We start from the raw sequence: 13,153 nt of genomic DNA, 5'->3' as shown, positions 1-13,153 counted from the left end.
CATATGCTACCTCTGGCAAATGCAAAAATAGTGTCAATACATAGGCTTGTTGCGTATCGGGACACAGCAGCAAGAAACTTGACAAATGCATTTCCCCATGACAACACTTAAGCTTTTGTTTGTCCTTCAACGATGAGAAAGGAAAAGAAAAAAGTTGGAGGAGGAATTGACTTGGAGCTACTCCCTCTAACCATTTGTTTACCTTGTGTGCATGCCTCACACTCTTACTCATGGGTTACAGTCATGGGTACACATAAGGTCTTGAGGGTCCTCAGCAGCAATCCCTCGAGAGAGGAGCTGGCTCGTGACATGCTCAAAAGCATTTTTGCTTCATTACTTTTCTCATCAGATAACAATGTAACGTAACTTCATTGCTGCTTCTGGCAACTGCTGAACTTCCTTTCCCTATGTGTCCCTGACGCACACATCGCACTGGAAACGCTCCTCTGTTTTGACACACAGCTCAGCGCAAGACCAGGCAGACGGGAAGAGGACATAGCAGACCTGAGCCAGCAGGAGCAGCAGCACAGGGAGCAGACAGCCAATATTCTGCTGGAAAATGCCCAAGCGTTTGTGGCACTGACAAGTGTCCTAGACTCACAGCTCCACCATCAATGGTGAACGTTCTTTGCTTCAGGCCTGCCTGAGGGTGTGAGCACTTGGTAGCACCCTGGTCCTCCACGGGAAGATGGGTTTACTATGCTAAAGTCTGGACAGGAGAGGTAGGAAGGAAAGAGCAGATGGGAGTGAGGAAGTAACTGGTCACGCAGCAAGTTACAGTGGTGTCAGGAGGGCAGTAACTTCTGCCTGCAAAATAGAAAAGCAGAGGTGCCTGATCTGGTTCAAAATAAACACAATCTTGGCACTGGGACGATATCTCATGGTGACTTTTACAGACATTTTTCTTAGGCCATTTCCTCTCCAGCACTGCATGTCTTTCCACAGTGAAATCACCTACAGCTGAGCCAGTTTACCCCATTCTGCTGTGGTTACTCGGCATTTGCTGGCAGTGCCCTCATCACAGCTTGGCCCTTTGGTCCAAGATCAAATTGTTTGGTTTGAACACCAGATAAAGGATGGGCTTCATCTAACTTTACAGACCTACACTTGGCCTCTTTATTGCAGGTCCTTTTAAAAGCAAAGAAGAGGAATGGGCAAGATTCGCTTGACCTGTTTTAGACACTGAATTGGAGAGGGGGTGACTCATACCTGTGCCTGTTTCCCTATATTCCCCTCCATAAAGGGAGCCTAACATGACTAGCTCAGATGGAGGCAACTATGTTTAGTCAGATGAATCCCACCCAAAGAGACTGCAGCTGCTGGAAGAACATGAGCTTTCCCATAATCGCTTCCCTTCCCTACAGTTCTGGGGCAGAGAGAATTATTTGAGCCAATGAGTCCTTGAAGGGTTCCTTGAAAATTACATAAAATCTGCTCAGAAGACTGTGTGTCTGCTTGCATCAGGCCTAAACGTGGCTCAGTGGACTGTGGAAGTTCCAGGCAACAGGGCATTTAGAGGGCAACACAACACTGGCATTATCACTCACTCTTCAAAAAGGCAGCCTTAAAATGGAAAAAGCAAAGACAGTAACAGAAGGAGCATCCAAGACATCTCCTGGATTTGGACAGCTACTAATTTGGCCACATCCCAAGAGAAATGACTTCCACGCTGTCCCCTGGCTCCTTCCCTTACCTCTGCCTTCTTCCTTTCCCTCTGCTTTCTTCAGTCATGTCCCTCATGAATAAAAACTTTTGGGAGGCTTATTTCCTTGCACCTGTTTCAGCTGTGATGTAACTGTGGTAATAACTCAACCACTGTTGGATGGAAGGTTGCACTTATTTTCTTTTTTTTCCTATTTTTTTCTTTTGATGCATTTTGTTGCTTTATGGTTCTATTTAGAGATGGGCTTGGATCAGAGCTCCACAAGAGGGATACTCCCATGGTTCAGGAAGGTCTGAAGCAGGAGTCAGCTCCCTTCATCTCAGTTGGCCTTCCTTTTACTAAAATGCGGATCCAAAACCCAAGGTACGAAGCAGGAGAAGTTCAAATACAAGTTGCACTGCAAACTCTGCAGGTGAGGCCTGTCTGTGGTTGTGGTGTGACAAAGCAATGTGCAAAGACTTAAATTCTGCCATAGCATGAAATAGCTTTCTGCACTCCTTGATGGGAAAGAAAGTAATTAAGGAAGGTTGGAAAGCCAACTGCTGCCTTGTTTTCCTGAAGCAGTAAATGAAACAACATAGATATCAAAGTTAATGTCAGTAATAATTATGATGATGCAGGAGTCCTGTCCCAGAAATATTGCCTAGGTGGCCGTAATCCCTCTCCATGTACTTTAAGATCTCATGTCTTTTAGTCACAGAGAAAACTGCATACTTGGACCTGCTGTTTGATATGACTAGATGCTTTCTACAAAATTGTGTTTTGACCCCCCACCTCTCACGACTGAAAATGAGCCTGCTGTGACCAACTGGCAAGAGCTCCCGTGCTGCACATCAGCAGCATCGGCACTGAACCTGAAGGCTTCAAACTCACCAAGACACAACAGTCCTCTGAAAGCAACGCTGCTCAGTGCCTCATGTACAGACTAGAAGAGACCAAAGCAGGGAACTGACTCATGCAATGTTACTAAGTGATTTTGGCAAATGATTCTGAGGTCACACTGCAGGGCAATGCTCAGCAAGTCCTCATAGAGGTAGCAGCCACAGTCCATAGGTAGTTCCCAAGGAGAGAGAGATGTACTGTACCAGCTCACATCTTCCAAAGCATTTACCCCCATTGATATCCAGTGCTTCCAGAGATACCAAAAAACACACTGCCTATAGCCCAAACCTTAAAGCTGAAGGTTGGGCAACATCACTGTCTCAGCAAAGAGCTGCATCAATGAGCAAATTGAGGGAAATGCAGATTATTGTTTGTGTTTTTTGGTTGTTGTTGGTTTGTTTTTTTTCCCCACCACCATGACAGAAAGTAACAGAAATGAGAATTCAGAGATGATAATCCCAATCAAACTTTACATACTCATGCTGGAGAGTTTCTGTCCTGTAGACCTAGGCATATCTGTAAAAGCAACCCCTTGAGGTGATTTTACCATCTCCTGCAGGTTTAGCATTATCCACCATTAGGAAGTAAGGTTTCATGTCACAGCTGAATTAGAGTAACTTTAGTGGCCTGTCACTGCAATGCTGTGATCCAGCACTACAAAGACATACCAAACCTTGCCTTAGAAAAGTTGACTGAGTTGCCAGCTTTCACCCTTATGTGATAAAAAAGCTTTTATATTCCCAGCCACCACATCAGTGGTCCTCCATGGTGTTTCCTTGTTCTCACTGAGGTGTGGACAAACAGTGAGACCACCATCTAGTGCTGCGGCATAGAGATTCTCCTGCTGATGCTTCTGCCATCCCCAAGTCCTATTACTTGCTTCTAAATTCCCAGAGTTAGCCAAGCTCTCTTATCCCCATTGAACCAGCAGCTTTTGTGGAGGTAGTTACCACAATGACCCCATAATCCTGTTTTCCAAGGCAGAGTCTCCTGTCCTGTAGGTACTGCCTGAACTCTTTGTTCCCAGACGTATTACTTTTCATTTAGCTAAATTAAAACACATTTTCTTGGATTGTGACCATTCAGCCAGCAATTCCAATCCCTCTGTAACAGTAAACTATCCTCACCATTATTTACTGGGCTGCAGGTGGACAGATTGAAACACTAGATCTGCAGAGGCTGCCCCCATTCAGCTCAATGGGCTGTTGATGCTGTACAGTAACGACAACCATTTTGGTGTCCGGGGAGAAGATTATTTCATGACTGACTCTTTCAGCTGAAATATTCAGCTCTTTTGAGATTTGGGAGCACATTTGGGATTGCTGAAGGAGTAGCATCTTTTTCTCTACAGCCCGTCTCATCATTGAATGATAACCTCTCTCTGCCTCCCCCTCTTCATTTCTTCTCTATGTGGAAAATCACAGATAAGAAAGAGAGAGAGAAGGAAAACAGATTTACTTCATTAGTTTATGCTCCGAGTCATGCAATGACAGAGCCACTGAACCAACATCAACCCCTTCCCTGTCCACCCCATCACAGCTGCATCCTAACCCAAAACATGTAATGTGGCCAAATGGGGAAACTGAGGCACAGGAAAGATGAAAAATCAAACCGTCACCTTCCATGCTAATGCATACAACCTGCTGCAGTGAGGTTGCCTTTACAATAATAACAATGCCTGGTGCAATGTAGGAAGGTAGAGGCCTGGAAGACCTCTCCATGGCAACTTCAATGCTCTAAAGCAATTACAGAGAAATTACATACATTTATTGAATAAATACTTTTTTTGGATCCTCTCTATGTCCACAGCATATCTAATATGACAACAGGATAAATATTCTTTCCATGCAACTCCAGTAAGTTCAGTAAACTTATCCTAAGAATGAGTTTGACTACATTTAGGGCAGAGATACCCTGTAAAACCATTAATGCTAACAGCTCTGGCTCAGCATGATGGCACACCAGCCCTTTTACCCTCCCTGTGCTGCATAGCCTGAATATCAGACATCTGAAGAGACAACAGCTCTTCTCCTGGGCTATGGTACAGAGGAGCCATACAGATCAGGAAAATCAAACAAACATAAGTGTTTTGCCAGAGGTCAGTTGCTGTTCCTGTAGGATGAGCCACTGGGTCAGGGAACTGACCCTCTGTTTGTGATAGAGCATTAAGCAATTTTACAGGAAAATCACTCTCCTATGACTGCATTCAAACCACAGCATTAGCAAGAAACACACAGCCTTATAGAATAGGCTTTAAACAGACCACACTGTGTTCACTCAGGTACAGAGATACACCATAGCCATGGTGTGTGTGGCTTACCACCTAGTCTTTTATCCCTCAGTTTACTGAATCAGAGGCTGGTGTTGTCATAGCACATGCAGCAGAGGCCACTGGGCCACACACACATACCTTTCTTGTGCATGTTGCCTAAATCCCCCTGATCAATGACTTCCTGCATGGTTACTGGAATGCTGTGGGAAGAGGCTTATAAAATTCCCTGCTCTCATTTAGCCCTCCTGTCAAAGCTAGAGAAGTCCTGGCCCAGCTTCAGCTACAAAAACATATGAAATATATCAGCTGAGGCTGAACGGAATAGAAACTGATGGCCAGTCCGGATATTGCTGCTATTTCGCTGGGAAGGTTTACTTCCGAAGCCGGTGCAGATGATTCATTCGAGAGCCCAGGTGCTCAGGCCCTCACCAGGTACTATGGTAAGGGGGGGCCAAAGCCAGGGTAAAGGTAAATCACTGTAAGTCCACTATCTATAGGCATAACTTGCCGATGGTTAAAACACGAGAACAATGAGAAGCACAATTCATTTCGTAGCATTTTAAATTTTGTCTTCTTTTTACGGCTCCATCTTGAGAACTCATGATGAAGTAACCAGAGAATTGTATGAAGAGTGGAAGCCCTATCTTGCAGAGGATTTCCAGATTTTGATATCTGGCTTGATTTTAAACAAGAATGGAAAACAAAAACATTCTAATGTTGCTAATGGGGACCTGATTAAAAAACCACAACAACAATGGAACAACTAATACTTATTGATTCCTTCAGCTCTATGATTATCAATTTGAAACACTATAAAGCAACCCAAGTGCAAGACATTAGATGGGTAATGCCTTCAGAAAATCAATTTCTTGATAACACACAAGTCTGAGTGAACAAAACAGAGACACAAAACACATTGCTCACAAAAAATTCAGCCCTCAGTAGAAACATACAATTTTGAGAGATGGCTAGTTAAACTTTCACAGGCTCAGCCTCCACTGAAAGAGGAAACAAGAAACATATAGTTTCTTTTTTCCCTTTCTAGGCAGTTTAAAAGTTGGGTTTTCCTATTCACATCAAGCATTGTTTGCATAGAAACTGCAGAGAACTGCTAACTAGTAAAAGAAAAGACCAACTATAATTTCTGTTGTGATTGTAAAGTAAAATGCCTACATAGATCTAAAAATTAGTAAAATACTTATGCCATTTTCAAACAAAACATGTACTGGTTTTTTTCTCTTACAAGCTCATTTAATTAATTCATAGTTTTATTTGACTAGAAATATTTCTCAAAAGATAAATGCAAGACAAAATCTTCTTCTTCAACTGGGTTAGTTTAATTGTGTGTATTGTAGCAGCATGTGCATCATCATACTAGGAAGAAGCCTAGTCTGAAACCCCAAGTCTGTAGAGCTGAATTTTTGTTGTCGTTGTTGTAGTTAAAATGTTGAAAGGTGGTGCTCACTGGGTCTTTCATAACAGCTTAGAAGTTGGGTGTATGTGGCGGTTTGAGCCACATTAGAAATCTAAAATCCAATTTCCAGGCTTCCCCCCCCTTTCTCAACAATTTATCCTAACACCAGAGAGAAACTTTCAGGCCAAAGGCTTCTGTAGGGGAAGGGGGAAGTATATACATTTATTTACACAAATAAATACTATACAAACTAAAGGCAACTATATATATATATATATATTACATTACTATCAGTCAGTCCTTTCAAGCCCCTCCTTTAACTTTAGTCCAGGAGCAGCCTTTAAGGCTGATATGTAACACAGTCTTTTGCTGTGGGAGTGTTCTGGGCTCGAACGCTCCCCCCTCACCAAGTTCAAGTTGTTTGTTGCAGTTTCTCTCCTCATGAAGTCCGAGAAGATAGCTTTGAGTCCTTGCTCTTCTGCTGCTGGTGATTCCTCCCTCTCGGTGTCTCACCTCGGTTCATAGGTTGCTGCAGTGTAGCTTATCAAGCATCTGTGTTCTGGAATCTTCCTTCCTCCACATCAGTTCTCAGCTGCCCTTGGTCAGCTTCGGCAGGCAGCTCCCGAGCTCCTGGCTCGCCTCCAATTTTGCCCAGGACTCTTCTCCCAAGCGCCGTGCCTACTTCCACGGCCCAGTCTCTTGGCTCAGCTTCAAGTTGAGCCCCTCCTCCACTTACAGCGGAGGGAAAGAAAAAAGCCCCTCTCTACAGCTTCACTGCAGAAAAAGAGGGGGAAGAGAGGGCTTGGCTGCAAAGCCTGCCTCTCTCCTCTTACCTCTGGTGCTGTGAATCTCTTCCTTCACAGCACACACTCCAAATGCTGACTAATTCTAGCCAAAGGCTGAGTTGGGGGGTTGCAGGGCTCCCCTCTCCCCCCTCGGAGGGGAAGAGAGGGAGCCCAGCCACCCCCTGGCCTTGTCCACCTACACGCAGCAGACACCAACAGCAAAACAACCAAGACAGAACTTGCCAACAGCTTCCTGTGCTGTGATATATGATTTTGAGCAGAAGCGAACAACATGAGTGGTGACTGGCTCTCCAGGGAACACTGCCCTGGCACCCAATCACCTCTGAGCCCCCCCAGCCTCTCAGGGGGGCAAATCTCAAACTGTGACAGTGTACAAAGATACTAATTCAGAAACACACTTTAATAAACCACCTAGCTGCTGCCAACCAGCAGCAAAGCTGTTTAGGTTCTTTAGGCAGGTCAAAGAAACAGGACAAAAGCTTCAAAAAGTTTCATCTGTGGTGTATACTTTTTTGTATAATCAAAGCACTGTAACTATTTGTGTCAAAGGTACCTTCTGCATATAAAAGCATGCAGAAATGCCAGAGTGGGAATGAAAAAGAAAAGCATTCAAACAATATTGACAGATTTTTGGTTTTTTGAGCTTGACATTAAAGACAGTAGGAAACAGTGGGGCTGTGTGGTGTTTTTGTTGCTGAATACATGTTCAGCAGGAAGCCCACGTGGAGAACCTTACATCTCAGACTAAGGGGTTTGAATCTTCCCAGTCATAGTTTCTGGATGATTTGAAATTAGTAACTCAAGGTAAGTAGAGAGGAATCTGAAATTTGGCACAACAAAAATGAAGCAAGCTGATCTGATAATTAACTCAAAGAATGAACAATTCCTTTCAGATGCTTACATATAAATTCTGCAAGTTGGTATAGCTGGCAAGATGAAATGAGATAAATAATGGCATTAGGCTGGCTGGAAAACCTTTAACACCAGGATGTCGGGATGTTGTCATCTCATCAGAAATGGAAGAAGCAATAAGACAAACGTGTTCTGGGTGCTGTCATCTTCTGGGGACTCATTCAGAACAGATAATCTTGAATTTGAGTGACTGCTGTCACAGAAAAAATCAAGAAGAAATACAGGGAGCTCTCAGGATCACTTTGCCAAGGAAAAGAAAAGAAAAGGCTGATTTATTCCTTCAGCAGTTGTTTTTATTTTACACCATAAAGAAAAAAAAATATTGGTTGCTATAGGTGATTTGAGTTTGAGACAAATATTGAGGTCCCATTGATACCATCGTGAAACAATCTAGAGTTTCTAAAACTAATAGATAATACTGACACAGTGATTACACGCAGAAGAAGATGACTTTACTATGGACTCCATTTAGGCAGATAACAACTGATTGATTCCTGAACTGGAAATCACAAGATTTCAATGTGATTACATTCTCTACGGGCAAAGAGAGATTTGAAAGGAGTGGTTAATATACCCAACTGTTGTATCAAAAAGTTTCTCAAAGTTTCTGAGAACTGCACCAAATATAGTTAGGATGAAATATCTAAATATAAAAAAAATTAATGAAAATTATGCAGGCATAATAAAAATAAAAGTTAATACTAATAACATTAATAATTAATTGATAGTTAATCCACCTCCCTCCACATTCAAGCTTGAAGCGTAAGCTAAAATCTTATTCAAATTCATCAGCAACTGGAAACTACTAACTAAATATGTAACAAAGAAGGAGGAAAAATTAAAGAATATTGATGACATCATGAAATGTAAAAATGCAGTAAGGGAAGCTATGGGCCTTGATGGAAACAGTGCTTCAGCTGAGAACATATTCAGGTTTTCCATATTGAGGAAGAACAAGAAATTTAAAAATATATTAAGAACAAAAAATAATCCTAGGAAAACTGGTAATGTTGATGCAGAAAAGGCTGAAATAGTTACCTATTACTTCTGTATTGGAAAGAAGTGGCAAGGAATTTATCTTATATAAGAAGGCAAATTATCTTCCAGTCCATTAAGAAAAGGGTAACTTTTAAAATTCAGCAGCATCTTTGTCTGCCTGAGAGCTGTACCAAAGGGATCTCAAGAGGCATCCTGAAGAGAGCTCAGATCTTCAGAAATACCATGTAATACACAGCTGGGCTGTAGGTAAGCAGAAAACCCCTGGGTCATTATTTCTCTGCCCTGGGCTGGGAGCAGGAGGTGGCATGGAGAAGGCAATGTGGGATAGGGGACAAGCAGGACACTGCAGCCTTGCTGTCTGGCCCTTGAGTAATGGCTGCAGCTGCAAGGCATGACTGCCAAAGAAGCATTAAAAACCTGCCAAAAAGCCACACAATAAATGGCAAAACTGCATCTGAATTAGAGACTTTTGGAGAGGAGTTTATTCCTGTAATCACAAAGAAGATTCAGAGGCGTCTTGATTTCTGCATGAAAGACAGAAACAGTCCTGGCTAAATCTTTCTCCATCCAGCAGAGAAAGCCATCACAACAATACAAGGAAGAGAACTTAAGCCCAATTAAATGAGAGAGCTGGCACCAAGTCTTAAGAATGAGGGTGAATAAATTACTTAAAGAGGTTGTGGATGGCTCTGTTTCTTGATGTTTTCATTGGCTTCAGCAAGGATAGATTTCACACCACCAACTGCAATCAGCTGAGTCACTCAGCCAGTCTCTCTAGCCTCTCCCTGGTCCATGGAGAAAGATAAAAACTCCTGCAGGGGATGATTCAGTGTACCTAAATTAAGCATCTGCTTTGAAATGCTTTCTGGATGGACCCACCCCTCTCTTTCTTCCCCTCTTCCACTTTCTCTCTGTATCTCTCTTTCTCTCTCTCTCTCCCCCTTCCCATTCCCTGATTATCAAAGAATCCTAGGGAGACCTGGTGTGTGCCAGGTAAGCTATTGGATAGCACTAAATTTCTTTCTACTTTCTATAGAAAGTCCTCTGCAGAAAAATCAGTGCAACAGGCTCTCTCTCAAGGTCGCAATTTGGGCACTGGTGAAAATGATGCACGTGGCCATTTGTGAAGATCCAGAAATTACCTATATAATTCAGAATCTGAATAAAGCTCTTGCCCCAAAAAGGTCACCAAAAACCCCACAGACTTGAATTTCTTTATGAAGTATTTGTTCAGTATTGTAGACAAGCAACTACCTGATTTCCACAGGTTGCTTCCAGCTCACAAATGGCTTATGTCACAGGGGAAGTGAAAAGTCATAAAGCAGTCAGTACGTTCAGTAAATAGGTAAACTCACTCTTGTAAGCACTGAAGCAGGAAAAATTTTTGCAGCAAGAATCTTGAGTTAGACAGAATATGGTCTAATTGCATTTATTTATATCCAGGTGATAAAACCCCACCTTGATGGGGGGGTTGAACTAGATGATCTCCAGAGGTCTCTTCCTACCCTAAAAATTCTGTGATACTGTGAGAAAATCTGGACTGTGGATTTGTCTCTGTTTTGGTTTGCTTTCAGAAGGGACAGAAAAGATACTTTGTTTTCCCCTCTTATCAACTCTCTATGAGTAGTAGTCATTTTTCTCCATCCCTGCAAACATCTATATTTCTTCCTTTACAGAGGATTTGCCAGATGCCTTTTAATTTATTCCATCTGGCACCTGCTAAAGTGTCATTTATCAGCTGGCTTCTTCAAAACTGCATGCTCAAGATGTGTTGCAGTCCATCACTGAATCTGGTAAAGAAGTCACAATTGAGCAGCTTTCCAGCTACCAGCTGCTCAGGTAAAAACTGAAAACCTCAGCAGGCCCACATGCACTATGAGCCACACTGAGGAGCTTGCAGGAGGGTAGTGGGGGCTATGAGTCTCTGGCTCATGGTGCATGGAAGCAAGTCCAGATACTCACACTTGTAGATTGTTCTTAATGAACATCTGTACATCGTAGGCAGGAGGTGCCTGTTTTACATGTGGCACTTGGAAAGGTGGCCCCGCTCTTTCTTTTCCTCCAGTCTACACTCACTGCTTGCAAACCTCCTTTTTCTTGAGTTGTAGTTGAAGCATACAGCTAGTCAAGGCTAAGGGCTTTGTCTCTTTGCTAAAAATCACAGTGATTTTGCTCCCTTCCATTTCTAAACTGGTTTAGTTAAACCACTGAAAACTCCAGTGGGAACATTTGTTTGGCTGATTTTTGGTTAGCCCATCCAGATTCCCAGTTGATTAAAGCTACACGAAATTAAGCATAGCGCAAAGCTGTGCTAGGAGAATGCAATTTGAGCTTGCTCTCTTTCAACTAAAGTGGTTTACTAGACTAGAGTTGTTCATTCATGGGAAAAAAATGTAACATATTCCTATGTACACTCACAGTGGAGAGCTACAAAAACATTTTGTCTCTCATTCTTAGTCTCTCATTAAGGGCTGCACATTGATTATTTATTTATTTCTAATTTAGCAACAGCAGTAACACGAATTGCCTCCTTGACCTGAGGTAGTTGCCAAATGTTTAGTTCAGAACCAATTTCAGTGCTACTGTAATCCCCTGAACTGGAGAGCTGGAGCAGAAGTAAAGCTGAGCCAACCCGAAATTGTAGCTGCACAAATGGCGCCAATCTAATTAAGTTATGAAAAACTGTCCCTCTGGAGATGAGTCTCCTGCAGCTCACAAGCAAAAGGTGGAGAACATGTGAATCTGGCCACAAGGCTCAACTGTTGACAACCCAACTTACAAAGCATCTGTACATATGCCCTTTGGGAAGAAAGATAAGTGGTACTCTGGGGAACTACATATTTGTTTAACTCTTTGTTCTGTACTTGTCCAGGCAAGGAGAAAATGTTTCGTATTATGCTGAATACCATCTCAGATTCTGGCAGGATTACTTGTCAATATTATTACAGCCTCTTCAGTTACAGTGCTTCAGCAATAAAGTAGTTAGACTGGCTTTGAAATACAGAAATTCAGGCAATACAATCACACTATGAAAGAGTGCTCATTAGCCTTTGGCTGACCTTGAAAAATTGCGTTTCTCTCCAGTTCTTCCACAAATTGCCTTTAAGGAGACCTCCTTAGTTCTACCAAGTCACAAGGTTCGACTGTGTGACTCATGTTTTTTAGCCACTCTCTCACGATCAGAAAGCATGCTTGCCTTTTACATGCAGCCACAATTGCTGCAAGGAGGATACATAAAAATGCTCCGACAGCCTTTTAACAGAGGTATGTTCTTATTTGTTTAGGATTTTTTTTCCAGCCTCAAAAGTTTCATAATGAAACAGTTGGTCTTATAAAAAGTGTCACTCATCACATCAAATTTTATGTGTAGGTCACTGTAAGGACTTTGTCAGATTGTGACTGGGCATGGTCGTAGCTGAGGAAGCTGAATTAAGTATAATCAGATATGTCTGGGAGCATGAGCTGGCTCTCAAAAGGATATGTTCTCTTGTTTGAGACAAATGGCATCACCACGTGTTTCCTCCAAGATCTGACTTGAACTGGTAGGTCGAGCCATATCCTGAATCTATGCCTCTGCTAACAACAGCCCTTACAGCTTATGAGGTCCTCCAGCTGAGTACTTGAACAAAGGAGGGGAGCTTGGTTCAAGGTGCACCTTGCCCCAACAAAACAAGTTTTGATGTCTCCATGGTGAAAGTCTCAGATGTACTGTTTTCAGCAGAACTTGGCACCATTCTGCAACACCTGACATAATCACCTGCCTGCAGCAAGGCTGGAGCCAAAGGCTGCTCAGTCATTCTTCTGTTCCTGTTGCATGGCAGATGATGGGGCAGAGCAGTGCCAGAGATGGGGAAATGCACTGCATGAAGGGTCTGCAGCTTGGATATTATAGCTTACCCAAGGAACTGCAGCTTGTCTGAGGAGCCTGCCACAGCTGGCTCAGAACATGATGGCAGACATGTGCTACACCTGTAATGCCACTGGCCACGGTGCTGTCAAACAGCATCCTTGCTGAGCAGAGCCTGCCACGTAGCATTACGCTGCCCAGCTCTCCTCACGGTAGCATCACTGCCAGCACCGCTGTAGGAGTGGTCACACTTTCTTGCACCCAGGCTACTCAGCAGCGTGTGCTGCTGGATGAAGCAGCCGCACAGGTCTAATTCCACCCAAAAGAGGGCAGTGGTGCTTGCGGACAAACAGACGAC

This window comes from Pseudopipra pipra, chromosome 1 (assembly GCF_036250125.1).
Source record: "Pseudopipra pipra isolate bDixPip1 chromosome 1, bDixPip1.hap1, whole genome shotgun sequence".
Classification (NCBI taxonomy): domain Eukaryota; kingdom Metazoa; phylum Chordata; class Aves; order Passeriformes; family Pipridae; genus Pseudopipra; species Pseudopipra pipra.
The sequence above is the reverse complement of the archived record's forward strand: the minus strand, read 5'-3'. Positions refer to the sequence as shown.